Source organism: Convolutriloba macropyga, chromosome 7, assembly GCF_964194025.1.
Source record: "Convolutriloba macropyga chromosome 7, txConMacr16.3, whole genome shotgun sequence".
NCBI classification, from domain to species: Eukaryota; Metazoa; Xenacoelomorpha; order Acoela; family Convolutidae; genus Convolutriloba; species Convolutriloba macropyga.
In genome coordinates this window covers 45,415,132-45,427,336 of record NC_134474.1, presented here as the reverse complement: position 1 = coordinate 45,427,336, position 12,205 = coordinate 45,415,132, and the positions used below count along the sequence as shown (strand labels likewise).

Genomic DNA, 12,205 nt, shown 5'->3' with positions numbered 1-12,205 from the left:
CAAATTTGGGATAGCCGATTCAAGACTTGGGACTTCTCTTGGCAGAAAGGAGCCAAGACTTGGGTTTTTCTGAACATAGCAGAACCCAGGTTTTGGGTTTTTCTTTTCAGAGTAATGTTTTATATCACAAAGTTAAGACGCAAACAAATGTCAGCTTAGTTTTTTTTAATAGCCGCCCTCATCTTCTCAGCCGGCTATTTTAGTGCTCCTAATTTTTTTTTACAATTCAAAGAATTTGAATTGTATTGGGGCGTTGTCTTTCTTTTAAGATCTGTTCGCAGATTTTCATGATTTTTGAAGTCAAATTGGAGTAGTGATTTTGGTCACGCCGAAACAGGAAGTGGAGCGAAAAAGCGAGTGGTTTTGCGGCGTGAAATTTTTTCGCTCTAATTTTAAAGTAGTGAGAAAACGGTGTTTGAACAAAAGTTCGCTTTCTCGCTAATGGTTTTTTTGTTCACATGCCGAAATTTCACTTTGATTTTTTACTGTTTTTCGATTTTTTGGATCGGATTTTTTTCTAAATGGTTTTCCATATCCATTCATAGTTCATTCTAAGCCTTGTTTTTTTGGTTGAACCAAATTTCCATTTCTCGCTAGTGGTTTTTTAGAATTGGATTTCGGAATTCACTCATAGTCCGTTCTAGTTCTAGTTTTTTGTTTAGTCAATGAAAAGTCTTTGAATTGTACGTCAGGACTTTTCCTGCTATGTTTTTTACTTCGTCGAACAAAAAATTGTTTCGCTTTACCTCATTTTGCCGCTTTTATTCAACATTTTGCGTGAAATCTTTTTGACTTCTCTAGGCTAGTTTTTCTTCTCTCATTCTGCTAAAAGTGATTTTGAACATCAGTTGCTCAGCAAAGCAATTCAAAATGAAGAGCGTCAGTATTAAAAAAATCAAAGTCAGAAATAGAAACGGGATAAACACATAAAGCCCAGTTTTAGAAGCCCGGTACTTGAACTTTGTTCTCATAGGTTTTAGTTACTATCTATAATGCTTATTGGTATTAATAGTAGCCCCTGTAACCTCTCTCTAAGAAACAGAAGTATGTTCAACTACGAAACGCCATCAAAATAAATTGAACTTAAAAAATGTTTTTGTACAAAAATATTTTTTTTTTCAATGTCTTCTATTCTTTCAATCCCAATAATGCTTATTGGAATCAACGGCGGCTATTTTCCGGCAATCTGCCGGGCATGGTTTAAATTTTTTGGGCTCTGATTCAGAACTAAAGCTGAAAAAATGATTAATAATGCTGCTGCACTAGAGTTTGACCCTCAAGAGTTTGCGAGCTCTGAGCAGAGAACCCATGAATTTGATTTCAACAGCAAACGAAAAGTAAAAAGGCTGTTAAAGTTGGTGGTCTTGTTTTTGTAAACCATTCTATATCCCCTGACTACCGCCATTATGTAGGCTAAGCGTTAACAAACATTTTTGTCTAGCTTCATTTGTAGAAGCTAATTTCTATTTCTTTGGAAAAAAATTATGTGAGTAAAATTTTGTTATAAAACAATTTTGCAATATAAATCTGAAAGCCAGCACAGCTTTTGTTACAATTTTGATCTTTCGCACTTTTTTCGTCACTTTAAAAGTTTGTACCAAAACAAAACTAGTGAAAAGACAAAGTCGAACAAATAGAGACGCAATAGATTTCGGCTCTGTTTGAAATAAAATCATTATGAAAATGGTAGATGTACTAAATTTTGAAATTTTTGCTCTTCAGTTGTAGTTTTTTGAAAAATCCTTTTTTAAATGTTTTGTATGCCGTAAGAAACCTGATGAAAGGAGTAGATGTTCCTAACTTCTAGGTCCATGTTCTCTGTCCTCGGAGAGAAGACCAAAAAAGTGCGTTTGTTTCAGTATCAGGAATTTGCTCATTCGTGTACCAAGAATTTTTGAGCCATATTAGGGCGTAATGAAAATAATTTTTCTATAACAGTATGTAACTCTATGGAAAACAATAAATTTCTCATTGGATTGTGATGGATTGGATTCATCTCGTCTGATCTCCTGTATTCTGCGGATGCAGTAAACAGGACTATGTCAGTTGCATGCTCCCGCGAAAAGGGATAAACTTTTCCAAGCTGTTCTTTCATATGCTTCCATCAAAAGTACTGAAGTCCGTTTCTAAATTTATCTGAAATATTCTCAGTCATTCTTGTTAGCCGTTTGCATGACCTTAGTTTTAAAATATCTACGCATGTCATCAAATGTCGGCTCATGCATCAAACTTCTACTGAACAAAGACAAAACTTTTCAGTTGGAATTGGCAGAAGTCCGGTGTGCGAAACCGTTTACAGAAAATACTATTTGGTAAAGAAAAAGTGTCACCTGAAATGTTTTCATTGACAGGCACTCGTTTTTTTATGACAGTGTTTTATTAATAGCCGCGAAGTGATAGCGAGGCTACTATTGATCTCATTGTATTGTAAATTTGTAGTCTTCGGCCATAATAATTTCGTCCAGTTGACTTTAATTTCAGTTGTCTCTACTGCTGTGCAGTTGAATGTGTTTGCAAGTTTTTAGGTCAATTTTGTTACGAGTCATAATTGGACCAATTGTAACTTTTCGACTTACCTCACTTAAAAATGCCTTCTACGGTGACTTACTGAAGTTCAAATTTTAAAAAGTTCAAATTGAACATCATTAGGGTGCAGTGATACAAAATTAAGTAGATTAAATTCTTGAGGAATAAATTCAACCGGCTATAAATTCATATTTTGTCCATGACCTCCGTTCTTACTTTTTTGCGTCAGCTTTAAGGTCAATTGCTTGATAAGATGAATTCAATCACTCGAAAAATTGACTTTTCACTCGCCTAAATGGAGCCTCGAACATTAGTGCTTTAAAACGTGAGTTTTCTTTTAGTGGCTGTGATAGCGAGCTATTATTGGCCTTCTCTTATTTTATAACCCAAAGTATTTGTATTATATTTGTGTGCTATCTTTTTAATGGCCGCACAGCGACAGCTGGGGCTATTGTTGGCCTTCTCTTGGTTTTTACAATTCAAAGAATTTGAATTGTATTGGGGCGCTGTCTTTTTACGACTCGAAGAGGAGTATTGGAGAAGTCCTTCTTTTTTTAATCAATTTTATGGAGTGATTTTTGAAGCGGGAAATGAAACGCGTGAAAGAATTTGAAGTGATTTTGGCGCTGAACAAAAGTGAAGAGCGGAGCGAAAAGAGAGTGGTTTTTGTTCATACCGCTGTTTTTGAGAGAGCGAGAAATTGGTGTATGAAAAAATTTTCTCTAAGCGAGCAAAATTTTTTTTGTTCACGTGCGGCAGTTTAAAGCAGTTTTTTTTCTTTATTTTGGTTAAGAGGTTTGGCTATGATTTTGTTTTAATTTTAGGCTGATTTCGGTAGTGGTTTGAAGGTTTCTGAAAATTCATATGAATTTTATGATAATTCGGAGGTTTTAAATGTATTTTGCAGATTTTCGGGCTAATTTTTGCGTTTTTTTGACGTTTATTTTTTACTGGCTCAAATGGGTATTGAAGAAACCCCTTCTACTTGAGAAACTTTATGAAAACAATTGGTTACAGTTTTGTGGGTAAGAATCATTTTTTGAGAAATATGACAAAAAATGACTTATGATTTGCCTATTGTTTTGCGAGCATCTGGATACCCTATTGGCTGAAGTGACTTTTTCTTTGGATTTATGTTTTTTGAAATATTAAAAAATTTAGTAACTTTTTTCAGTGACAGTTGTTTTTAAGAGCATTTTTTCATAATTTAGCCAAAAGCATTTCAAAATTCACATAAGTTGATTTTTAAGTTCTCGTTGTTTCGATGAAGTTATTTTGGCAGAAATTGTTTCTTTCGGGATCTCAATTTATAACAAAATTTGATCAGATTTTTTATCATATTTTAACAGATTTGATTTTGTTTTTACTTTTTGTTTCATTACTTTGTTTCAAGATAATTATAAATTATTAAAGGCACGTTTTGTTTGATGAGTAGCTGGATGGCGTTTAAATGGATATTCACTTCGAGTCGTTTCCGGAATTCTTCCGGCTATGTTTTTTTTAAGATCTGTTCACACGTTTTCATAATTTTTGAAGGCAAATTGGAGTAGTGATTTTGGTCACGCCGAAACAGGAAGTGCAGCAAAAAAGCGAGTGGTTTTGCGGCGTGAAATTTTTTCGCTCTAAATATAAAGTAGAGTGAGAAAACGGGGTTTGAACAAAAATTCGCTTTCTCGCTAGTGGTTTTTTGTTCACATGCGGCAATTTCACTTTGATTTTTACAGTTTTTTCGATTTCTTGGATCGGATTTTTTTTCTAAATGGTTTTCCCAGTCCATTCATAGTCCGTTCTTGGTCTATTTATCTGTTTAGTCAATGAAAATTCTTTGAATTGTCCGTCAGGACTTGTCCTGCTATGTTTTTTTATTTCGTCGTCATGATTTTTGTTACGACCATATGACGTCACAACCACTTCAAATCTGCTTGCTGTTCATTCATTCATGCGATGTCAACTGAAGTGCGTGCGTGACGTCATTTTTTGCTCTTAGTGGAGCGAGTGTTTTGTTCATTCGCGTGATTAAGTTTTTGGTCACACTTGACTTACCTCACTCTCAAAAATGACTTCCTCACTTTGAAATTGAATTCTATTTACTTTAATTCAAAGAGATAAGGTCAAATGGGTGTGTGTCACTCTAAATGAAGGTTTTTTGAGATCAGCTAATAGAGGCAGCAGTAACTTATACAGATTTTTAATCAAAATATAACAGATCAGCCTTCAATGAAAAGACAAATTTTTTTTGGTCTTTTTTTACTGTTTTTTTTAGACTGCCGATCTACGAATCTATTAAGGCTATTTTCTGGCAATCTGCCAGCTATGTTTTTAAGATCGGTTCAGACTTTTTCCGGCAATTTCACTTCAGTGAGAAGTGAAATTAGAGCGGTGATTTTAATCACGCTGGAGCAGTAATTGAGCGAAAAAAGTAGGTTTGAAGAGTGACTTCTTGAAAGTTCCTGTAAAGTGGAGCCAGAAGTTGGTATTTGAGCAAGTTTTGAGAGCATTTTTTTCATGTGCGATAATATGACCACTGTTTTCAGTGTTTCTTCTCTGGAGTGCTTTTAATTTGGTACATATGTTTTCTATTTCCGCTTTTTTGCGATTGATTGAACTCTTAGACAGGGAGGCTAATGCTTTTTGTTTACTTTTGCACTCTTTGATGTCATAAGATTTTATTGAATGTTCGATGTTTGTCCCTTTCTTATATTATCGCATTCGTCTTGTCACCTAGTATCAATAATGATATCATCATTGGTTACTAATGAAGCGTAAATGAACCTATTCAGGTGTTTGAATTTTGAGCTCGTAGTTTTCAAGACTTTTTGTTGTGTTATCCGTTCGTCTCACTAGGGACAGGTCTCATAGGTTGCCAATATGATTTTTTTGTCTCGGTTTAATAAAAAGGACTTCAGTTTTATTCTTTTCAAGAAATTTTTATCGAATTGTTTTATGTTTTACGAGTTTTTCTGCTTGGCTTGTTTTCTCCTCAGCCTTTTTTGTTTGAACTGGGTTTCATTTGTTTTTTTCCACTTGTTGTGGTCTGGAAAACACCAATAATTCTAAGTGAGCTTCTTGTGCGGCCTAATTTTAGTCCCAACGAACAGTATTTTTTGATTTTTAAAGTTTTATAGGCTTTGGTTAAGGGTTTTGGATTGTAGTTGTCGACCACTGATTTTCGACCATTTTATTCAGTTTTTCTCTTTTTTGCTTTCATTGTCATTGATTCCCTCAGTGTTTTTCGCATAGGGTCAATATTTCTTAGATCTTTTAGCTCGTATTTTTCAAGACTTTGACACTAATTGTTCTCAACATATTTTTTTTTGCTTTTTCGAGGTTTGTAGGTATTTGTTTTTTTTTGTTGTGTTATTGTTTCGTCACACTAGGGACAGGTCTCATAGTCTGCCTATCGGAATTTTTTTTACTCGATTCACTTTTTTCTTTTCAAGAAGTTTTATCGAGTTTTTTATGTTTTACGAGTTTTTCTGCTTAGCTTGTTTTCTTCTCAGCCTTTTTTGTTGTTTGGACTGGGTTTCACTAGTTTGTTTTAACTTGTTGTGGTCTGGAAACAAAGCGATAAATTCTTAGTGAGTTTCTTGTGAGGCCTGATTTTAGTCCCTCTGAACAGTTTTTTTTTATTTTTAAAGTTTTATAGGCTTTGGTTAAGAGTTTTGGGTTGTTGTGAGGTGCTCTTAGTTCGCGCCACTAATTTTTGACCATTTTCTTCAATTTTTCTCTTTTTTGCTTTGATTGTCAATGATTCGCTCAAAGTGTTTTTCGCATGGCTGGTCAATATTTCTTAGATCTTTTCTGGTTTTAGGGAATCTTGAAGCATCAAATCTTTGAAGAAGTAATTGCCTGATTGTTTTTTGGAGCTTATTCTTTTTTACGTACAGAAAGTAGGGTGTTGTTGACGCTCTTGGATTGGTATTGCTGTAAAATAATAATTGAGGTTAGTTCTTTGGATTTTTGTTCGAGGCTTTTCCTAATTTTTTATGATCCAAGAATTGGATTGTATTGAGGCTCTGTCTTTTTTGTAAGACCTTTTTAAACATTTTCAATGAATTTGATGTTTCAAAACGGGATAAACAGATGATGACAGGTGGGCATTAAGTTTCATTAGAAGCCAAAACCTGGCTTTAGTTTTCTTTCGAGTTCATAATGGTGCAGTTGTTGGCAAGCCCGTAGTTCATGATTAAAGATTATTTTAGTCAGCCCAAATTGGTGCAATTTTTAATTTTTCTTTGTCATTTATGAAGTCTGTTTGATTGGCCTTGAATTGAAATTTTCCATGGTTAGTTAAGGACTTTTGCACGATCCAATTACTTTTGTGAGAGTTTTAGCTATATGTTTGGTACTGCAACGATAAACACGACAAATGATACTAATTTGTGCTTTTTTTCATATTTAAGATATTTGTCATTTCCTGAGTTTCTTCCATCCAAGAATTGGATTGTTTTGGGGCTCTATATCTTTTTAAGATGTTTTCACACATTTTTCAATGACGTTGACCTTTTAAAACGGGGTAAACAAGTGCTACCAGGTGGGCATCAAATTTCCTTAGAGGCCCAAACCTGGCTTTAGTATCCTTCGAGTGTGTAGAGGTGCTGCTGCTGGGAAGATTTTCAGCCCTAAATTGTGCAATATTTCAAATTTTTTATTGTTTATTGATTGCTTGGTCTTGAATGACGTTTTTACCGTTAATTAAGGTCTCTTGCAAGATGTAATTACTTTTATGACCGTTTTAGCTGTTTGTTTTGGTACTGTAGAGATAAACACGACAAATGATACTAATTTGAATTTTTCTCATATTTAGATGATCATTTTTTAATTTTTCCAATCTCAGGGGCCTTAGAACCTCTTCTAGGGTTTAATATCAGGGTAATACAGATTTTTAAGTGTCAATGCAATTGTTTTCAACATTTTAATAAAATGACTACCAATTTTTGATAAAACTGTTTTTTTTAAGTTCGTCTTTTTCCGAGTTCTTTCAGCCTCAGGGGCCATAAAACCTGATCAATGATCTGATGATGTGATACTGCGTGCCTTTTAGTGAACAGTTTTACGATTTAAATACCACGGATGAAATTCGTAATTTTTCAATTTTTTTGAAAAAATTTGTCTAGCCTCATTTTTCTTGCCTCAGTGGCCAGATAACCTTCTCAGGGTCTGATAGCTCACCAATTGAACAATATTAGGGTGCATGTAAGCAGTATGACAAAATTAAGTGCTCTAATTCTTGATGATTCAGTTCAGTCGGCTATGCATTGAAATGTTGTTCATGACCTCCGTTCTTACTTTTTTCGTCAGCTTTAAGGTCAATTGCATGATAAGATGAATTCAATTACTCGAAAAAGAACTTTGCACTCGACTAAATAGAGCCCCGAACATTAGTGGTTTAGAACGTGAGTATTCATTTAATAGCTGCGATAGCGAGCTATTATTAGCCTTCTCTTGTTTTTTATAATCCAAAATATTTGGATTGTATTGGTGTGCTGTGATCTGTTCACTTTTTTCGTCTTTTCACGTCAGTGAGAAGTGAAATTAGACTGCAGATTTTAATCGCGCTGGAGCAGTGATTGAAGGAAAAAGGTAGGTTTGAAGAGTGATTTTTTGTTATATGTTTTCTATTTCTGCTTTTTGCAATTGATTGAATTCATCGACAGGGAGGCTAATACTTTTTTTACTTGGGCACTTTTTGTTGTCATAAAATACTATTGAAAGTTGGATGTTTGTCCCTTTTTAGTATCTTTTTCGTCTTGTCATCTGCTATCAATAATGACATTATCATTCGTTACTAGTGAGGCAAAAATGAACCTAATCAGGTGTGTGCCTCTTTAGCTCGTATTTTTCAAGACTTTGACACTAATTGTTCTCAACATATTTTTTTTTTGCTTTTTCGAGGTTTGAAGGTATTTGTTGTCTTTTTTGTTGTGTTATTGTTTCGTCACACTAGGGACAGGTCTCATAGTCTGCCTATCTGAATTTTTTTTTACTCGATTCACTTTTTTCTTTTCAAGAAGTTTTATCGAATTTTTTATGTTTTTCGAGTTTTTCTGCTTAGCTTGTTTTCTTCTCAGCCTTTTTTGTTGTTTGGACTGGGTTTCACTTGTTTGTTTTAACTTGTTGTGGTCTGGAAAAAAAGCGATAAATTCTTAGTGAGTTTCTTGTGAGGCCTGATTTTAGTCCCTCTGAACAGTTTTTTTTATTTTTAAAGTTTTATAGGCTTTGGTTAAGAGTTTTGGGTTGTAGTTGTGAGGTGCTCTTAGTTCGTGCCACTAATTTTTGACCATTTTCTTCAATTTTTCTTTTTTTTTGCTTTGATTGTCATTGATTCGCTCAAAGTGGTTTTCGCATGGGGTGGTCAATATTTCTTAGATCTTTTCTGGTTTTAGGGAATCTTGAAGCACCAAATCTTGGGAGAAGGAATTGCCTGATTGTTTTTTGGAGTTTGTTCTTTTTTACGTACACAGAAAGTAGGGTTTTGTTGACGCTCTTGGATTGGTATTGCTGTAAAATAATAATTGAGGTTTATTCTTCGGATTTTGTACTAGGCTTTTTCTTCTAAGTTCTAAAAATCCAAGAATTAGATTGTATTGGGTCTCTGTCTTTTTTGTAAGATGTTTTTACACATTTTCAATGACTTTGGTCTTTCAAAACGGGATAAACACGTAATGCCAGTTTTTTAAGTTCGTCTTTTTCCGAGTTCTTTCAGCCTCAGGGGCCATAAAACCTGATCAATGATCTGATGATGTGATACTGCGTGCCTTTTAGTGAACAGTTTTACGATTTAAGTACCACGGATGAAATTCGTAATTTTTCAATTTATTTGAAAAAATTTGTCTAGCCTCATTTTTCTTGCCTCAGTGGCCAGATAACCTTCTCAGGGTCTGATAGCTCACCAATTGAACATTATTAGGGTGCATGTAAGCAGTGAGACAAAATTAAGTGCTCTAATTCTTGATGATTCAGTTCAGTCGGCTATACATTGAAATGTTGTTCATGACCTCCGTTCTTACTTTTTTGCGTCAGCTTTAAGGTCAATTGCTTGATAAGATGAATTCAATTACTCGAAAAAGAACTGTGCACTCGACTAAATAGAGCCCCGAACAGTAGTGCTTTAAAACGTGAGTATTCATTTAATAGCTGCGATAGCGAGCTATTATTGGCCTCCTCTTGTTTTTTATAATCCAAAACATTTGGATTGTATTGGTGTGCTGTGATCTGTTCACTTTTTTCGTCTTTTCACGTCAGTGAGAAGTGAAATTAGACTGCAGATTTTAATCGCGCTGGAGCAGTGATTGAAGGAAAAAGGTAGGTTTGAAGAGTGATTTTTTGTTATATGTTTTCTATTTCTGCTTTTTGCAATTGATTGAATTCATCGACAGGGAGGCTAATACTTTTTTTACTTGGGCACTATTTGTTGTCATAAAATACTATTGAAAGTTGGATGTTTGTCCCTTTTTAGTATCTTTTTCGTCTTGTCATCTGCTATCAATAATGACATTACCATTCGTTACTAGTGAGGCAAAAATGAACCTAATCAGGTGTGTGCCTTTTTAGCTCGTATTTTTCAAGACTTTGACACTAATTGTTCTCAACATATTTTTTTTGCTTTTTCGAGGTTTGTAGGTATTTGTTTTTTTTGTTGTGTTATTGTTTCGTCACACTAGGGACAGGTCTCATAGTCTGCCTATCTGAATTTTTTTTACTCGATTCACTTTTTTTCTTTTCAAGAAGTTTTATCGAGTTTTTTATGTTTTACGAGTTTTTCTGCTTAGCTTGTTTTCTTCTCAGCCTTTTTTGTTGTTTGGACTGGGTTTCACTTGTTTGTTTTAACTTGTTGTGGTCTGGAAAAAAAGCGATAAATTCTTAGTGAGTTTCTTGTGAGGCCTGATTTTAGTCCCTCTGAACAGTTTTTTTTTTATTTTTAAAGTTTTATAGGCTTTGGTTAAGAGTTTTGGGTTGTAGTTTTGAGGTGCTCTTAGTTCGCGCCACTAATTTTTGACCATTTTCTTCAATTTTTCTCTTTTTTGCTTTGATTGTCAATGATTCGCTCAAAGTGTTTTTCGCATGGCTGGTCAATATTTCTTAGATCTTTTCTGGTTTTAGGGAATCTTGAAGCACCAAATCTTGGGAGAAGAAATTGCCTGATTGTTTTTTGGAGTTTGTTCTTTTTTACGTACACAGAAAGTAGGGTTTTGTTGACGCTCTTGGATTGGTATTGCTGTAAAATAATAATTGAGGTTTATCCTTCGGATTGTTGTTCGAGGCTTTTTCTGCTAAGTTCTTACAATCCAAGAATTAGATTGTATTGGGGCTCTGTCTTTTTTGTAAGATGTTTTTACACATTTTCAATGACTTTGATCTTTCAAAACGGGATAAACACGTAATGCCAGGTAGACATTAGGTTTCATTGGAAGCCCAATTCTGGCTTTAGTTTTCCTTCGAGTTCATATTTTTGTCATTTATGAAGTTTGTTTGATTGGTCTTGAATTGAAATTTGTCATGGTTAGCTAAGGTCTCTTGCTCGATATAATTACTTTTGTGACAGTTTTAGCTATATGTTTGGTACTGCAAAGATAAACACGACAATTGATAGTAATTTCTGCTTTTTTCATATTTAAGATCTTCGTCATTTCTTGTTTTTCGAATGTCAGGGCCGTAAAATCTCCTCTGGGGTTTAATAATAGGGTACTACATTCGTTTTAGTGGCAATGGAATTGTTTTCATTGTTTAATATCACGACTTTTAGCAATTTTTGATAAAAGTGCGTTGTTTAAATTTTTCTTTTTTCGGTTTTTCCAGCCCTTTTGCATTTTTTCTAAAATTCGTAGGTTTTCAAAATTTTTGAAAATTTTTTTCTTGCCTCATTTTTCTTGTCTCAGTGGCCAGTTAACCTTCTCAGGGTCTGATAGCTCACCAATTCAACATTATGAGGGTGCTAATAAGCAGTGACACAAAATTAAGTGCTCTTATTCTAGGATTCAATTCAGCCGGCTTTGTATTAACATTTTGTTCATGACTTTCCTTCTTACTTTGCATCCTCTTTAAGGTCAATTGCTAGACTTCACCCATTGGAAAATTTGACTTCTGCACTTGCCTTATGTGAGCCCCAAATATAAGTTCTTTAAAACGTGATAATTCTTTTAATAGCTGCGATAGCGAGCTGTTCGTGGCTTAACTTGTTTTTCATAATCCAAAGTATTTGGATTGTATTGGTGCGCTGTCTCTTTTTAAGATCTGTTCACACTTTTTTCGGCTTCTTCACGTCAGTGAAAAATGAAATTAGAGTGGAGGTTTTAGTCACGCTGGTTTAGTAATTGAACGAAAACGAGTTTCACAGTGTGATGATATTGAAAGTACCTTTAAAGTAGAGCGAGAAGACAAGTTTTAAGTTTTTGAAATCAATTTCACGTGTGATAATTTGACCGATGTTCTCAGTTTTTCTGCTTTTGAGTGCTTTTACTTTGATACATATTTTTTTTCTTTTTCTGCTTTTTGAAATAGATTGAACTCATCGACAGAGAGGCTAATACATTTTTTTACTTTGACACTATTTGTTGTCGTAAAATACTATTGAAATCTTGATGGTTTTACCTTTTTAATATTATCTCTTTTGTCTTGTCACCTAGTAACAATAATGACAGTATCATTCGTTACTAATGAGGCGTATATGAACCTAATT

At 34.2% G+C, this 12,205-nt stretch overlaps 1 protein-coding gene across 1 annotated transcript in view; it reads left to right on the top strand.

Moving 5' to 3' along the window:
* Positions 1–12,205, top strand: part of LOC142342913 (uncharacterized) — a 486,697-nt gene that overhangs the window by 456,160 nt on the left and 18,332 nt on the right. The window lies entirely within an intron of this gene.